Source organism: Thalassophryne amazonica, chromosome 16, assembly GCF_902500255.1.
Source record: "Thalassophryne amazonica chromosome 16, fThaAma1.1, whole genome shotgun sequence".
Taxonomy (NCBI): domain Eukaryota; kingdom Metazoa; phylum Chordata; class Actinopteri; order Batrachoidiformes; family Batrachoididae; genus Thalassophryne; species Thalassophryne amazonica.
Genome location: NC_047118.1, coordinates 82,819,545 through 82,824,462, shown reverse-complemented (window position 1 = coordinate 82,824,462; position 4,918 = coordinate 82,819,545). Strand labels below are relative to the sequence as shown.

At 39.7% G+C, this 4,918-nt stretch overlaps 1 long non-coding RNA gene across 1 annotated transcript; it reads right to left on the bottom strand.

Annotated features, from left to right (window-relative positions):
• Positions 1–925: 925 nt before the first annotated feature.
• LOC117528316 lies at positions 926–3,761 on the bottom strand. Its single transcript, XR_004565732.1, has 3 exons — positions 3,678–3,761; positions 1,060–1,061; positions 926–938 (listed from the first exon to the last, which is right to left on the bottom strand). It is a non-coding gene; the product is annotated as an uncharacterized LOC117528316 (long non-coding RNA).
• Between the last annotated feature and the right edge of the window lie 1,157 nt (positions 3,762–4,918).

Below are 4,918 nucleotides of genomic sequence, written 5' to 3'. Positions count from 1 at the left end.
CAGTTAGTACGGTCCCCAAATGAGGCAGACTGGTGATTATTAACAAAATGCTGCTTGCTGCCTACACTGTAAGATGGTGTTAAGTTTCACACATATCTCTGGGAGTGACAAACCAAAGACAACCCCTTTAGATCAGAGCCCTCTGTGGGGTTGTGAACCCTCTCCGTAGCCTGACATGCACCTGCTTTAACGATGGAGACTGCAAGGGCTGTGATTGGTCACTTTTACTTTTTCACTCTTTCCTCTCCCATCATATTTTAAAAGTTTTTTCAGCACGCACACAAATTACACTTCGATCATGGATCAAATACGTTTGGCAGAAAAGTCTGCATATATGACCAACTTTACATGGAGTCTAAAACTTCAAAGACGCTCAAATGACCCAATTCATGGAGGGAAATTGTACGTACCGTACTGTTGGTTTGGAGGTTGATGATTGTATAAAGGTGTGGAGCTCGTCGAGGGACAAAATGATCCAGAAAAAGCTGCTGTTTCTGGCGTAAATTGCATTAAGACACCCACCAATGTGACAGAGAAATTTAAAATGGTAATGTGCACGTCAATGTCATTGCATGGCCACGGAGTTACAGAGTTGTAGCAGCATGAATCAGACATGAGGATTTTAAGGTACCACTCCGCAGCAGAATTAGAAAAAAAGTGACTCGACCAAATATAATGCTTTTAATGCACATAATGCATTATTTTTTTCAGATGAAGGTTTGACCCGGTCATTACAGGAGGCAGGTCCCGATTCAAGGTCAGGCGTTTAATCAAGGAAATACGTAAGCCTAATTGGTAGATCATTTAGTGCTGCCTGACTGTAACTAATCTGTTTCATCCATATAACATATTTCAATTATAACAGACAAAATTCGCTGGGCCACTTGAATCCATAATATGGGAGTTTTACTGGATATGTGTTACACCTTTAAAAAACCCTGAACTGTCTGTGTCCAGCGTGGGCTGACCACCGGACCGTAGCAGCTGTGAGTATCTGGACGAGGAGAGATGTTTGTGGAGAGTTTTTAAAAAAAGGACGTCTGAGACTACTAGTAGTACTACTAGTACTGCAAAAATGTCTTGCACAAAGTTTTGCTTTAGACTAACAGAGAAGGCAAACTCTGATGTGCCATACCTTTAACCACTGCACAATACAATCAGGGTGGAATTCATGGTGACATGGTAAAGTCGTCAGTTCCTCGGCTTCCACATAGTCCATCAGACAGATCCGACAACTGTGAATCAAAGGACAAGATTAACACATGTCGAGTTTGCAGGAAACAAACATTTTACATTTGATCATTTGTGACCAAACAGTTCAACAGTAGAATAATGTTCCACATTAAAGGTCATAAGTCAAAGGTCAGCCATTAAAACATGTAGGGTTTTGAATATTTTGATCAGATTAGATGAACTGACCTGGTGTTTACGTTGCTGTCGGCGACCTTGAATGTCTTGGTGGGAAGCACAAGCGTTACAGTTTCCTGCTCACTGGAGGAACTGGCCACAGGGTGGTTGATTGGCCCCGCCTCCTGTCGAAAAATGTGACAGGTTGTTTTAATCAAACATTAAATAAAGGCTTCCAGAATAATTCAGGACATGTTGTTGTTCCTGTTGTTTGTTATCTTTTAAATACATACCATATTTAGTCTAATGTACGCCCCGGGGATGTGAAATTTTCATGTTGGGGCATTTATTGATGATTGTTTGCATATGTGTGCACAGTGCAGTCTTACAGTACATACGTACATGCATACTGCATGCAAGAGAAGCAGTGTAGACTTGGAATTAATGTTTTTTTCTGCATGCAGTAGTTGCTGCACAATTTCATAAAATGGCTCAGCGCAAACGTTTTCACTTGGCAGCGTTCAAGCTAAAAGTTGTGAAAGAAGCAGAAGAGAAAGGGAAGCACCATGCCGCTTGGATTTCCTAGTCGATAGGAAACGTATCTGGGAGTGGTGTAGGAACAAGAATAAGCTTGCAATCCTGGCCAAAACAGCAAAACGGGTGCCTGGTTGGGGGGACAGCAGCATGACAGGGAAGGGTCTGAAACATAAGGCACTGTGGCTGCATAAGCATCATGGAAACCAGAACAGACTTGATGAGATTTCGTGGCAATAAGGTCAGACTATTTAATTTTCATTTTACGGGGTTCTGGAATTCACAATTTCACTACATGCACACACACACACACACACACACACACACACACACACACACACACACACACACACACACACACACACACACACACACACACTCATCTTCAACCACTTTGTCCAATTAAGGGTCGCGGGGAGCTGGAGCCTATCCCAGCAGTCATAGAGCACGAGGCGGGGTGCAGCCAGGACAAGACGCCAGTCTATCACAGGGCCATCACTACATGCAATGTGACAAAAAAATGAAGGGGTAGGGGGGGCATTTATGAGAGGGGGAGCGTTTATTAGAGTAAATACAGTCGACTTGTATGAGTGGGGAAGAACTCCCAAATCACAAGAGATTATTATCAAACAGACATCTTACTTGAACCCCACAATATTTATTTCAATGCCCGTCACTCAGCAGTAACATTCAAACTCAAACATGATGAGTTCTCCTTTTAAATTATAAAACCATGTCAGGATTTTGGTTTAAATATTTTCTTTCAATTTGTTTGTTTGTTTTTTTTTTTTTTTTAACTACAGTATGTGATTAAATCTTTTTCTGGTGACATGCAGCAATACTGACTTTCACATACTGATACAGATCCAGCAGTATGACACGATTGGAACCACAGCTGTTTGGTGATTTAGTAGAAATCATAAACAATACTGCTGCACACAAAATGCTGAAACATTGTCATTTTTCTCTCCCCGGTATGAGATACATGGGGTTATAGTGATCAGCATGTCTACCTGTCTGTCTGTCCGTTTTCCCTTATTAGCACAAGATCTCAAGAACCAGTTGACCAGTTTCATTCATATTTAGCATAAACGTGTACTTGAGTGATCACCAACACTTTGTGTTACTAATTTGTGGGGTTGTGTCATCTCCTGATGACACAAGTGTCAACACATTTTCAGGCACTTGAACAAATGTTGCACCAACTTATTTGCTGTGTGTATGTTGTCCTCCTCACCTCCATGAATTGTCCTCCATTGCCAAGAAGGACCCACAGCATTTCAAACACTGTAAAAACAGAAACTGCACTATTAGGTTGGAAAACAATGTACTTTAACTGAGTTGTTTTTAACGTAGAATACTTTCACAAAGTATAAACTACCAACATGACTTGAGTGGACCTAATCTTGAATGTCAGTGAAGAGGTTTTGCTCAGTCTGTGTGTTTTTATTAATTTTTTTCTTTCACAATCAGAGAGAAGTAACGTATGAACCAGCTGTACAGACCATGCATCTATTTTGTCTTTGAAATTCAGGGTGGTTTGGTAATATGGACATATGGAGTTGACATTTCAATATCTGAACATGTTTTTCAATACCTATATTGATCAAAAGTGAATCACAGCATCTCTTGCATACCAACATGTGACATGGTAAATAAGATTTATTTTTAGTAACGGTTCAGATGGCAGTCACAGGTGATCCACACATAGTGGTCTTTGTGACCAAACAAGATCAATTTGACAAATGAAAAGATACTTTTTGACATGCATACGAGTAAAATAATCAACAATATACTTTAAGGATACACCTTTTTTGCAACTCCATAGTCCTGTATCATATTCTGATGAGCTTTTGCTAGAAAACAATGAAAATTAATGTTTTTTTAATCAAAAAAGTTCACCCACGATAAACTTTTAAATTTATATACTCGGTTGCATTTGGGTGGATTTCTAAAAACTAGAACCCTGGCTGAATAATAAACAAAAAAGGGAAAAAGCATGATGACTCAACAATACAATCGAATCACCACTGAATCTTACAAATGCTAAGAATTTATTGAAAGCCAAGAGCGCGATGCAACCTTGTCTATGTTCAGACAGGTGTTGCATAAGAGAACAAACATGGGTTAATGGGTGAACCTATTTAAAGAAAGCCCCAATGTGAGTTCAGTTTAGTTACATACACATAAAAAGCTCATCTACATATGATACAGGAAATCGTAGGGCTGGTAGTCAGAAAATCAGTTGGGTTTCAGTAGAAAAACCTCTAAACAATAACAGTGAAAAGAAGAAAATGTGTTCAGCTTTATTTAAAATATAATTCAAAAATAAAATAAACACCACTCTGAATGAATAGCATGTGTCATATGAACATGTACTTATGTCAACACTGCAAGCAGAAGAACTGCACAGAAGACTACAACAAACCATGAAGAACATCTACATTAGCCAACAAAACATATCCTGTAACACCTTTTCTATGACATTATTACTGTAAATTGTTGCACAGTGTTCAGGGGCACTCCAGTAAAAAGTATGGAATCCCCCCCAAAAAAGACATTTTCTGACTCCCGGGCGGACCTCGTTTTGGAGTTGTATCCACATGCACCAGAGATAACGGAACATTGAACAAAAACCTCAGTGTGTTTAGCGGATTTTCTCAAAATCCAATAACAGCCTTAATCCAAATGTTGCATTCTAAGTCATTGTGTCCCCGTCCAAATTTGATATTGTTCTTGATAAATAACTCAGGAATTAGTCAATTTTAAACTAGTTAATGACTGTTTTTCTCTCACTGCTGCTTTAAATGCTTTTCTCATCCACACAGAATCTGCTGGTTGTCGTGTCAAATGTTCTGCACTGTGTTGCAACATTAATGTGTGGAAGACTTACTAGGCGGTTGTAAAATCAGGCCGCCCTGCCAGAGCTCCCTCTCTTCATCAGACAACTGCGCCTCAAACTGCAGAGGAAAACACAAGTCAAAATCACATGCTGTCGTGTGAACATCTCCTTCATCAACGACTGATGTTCAGGCTC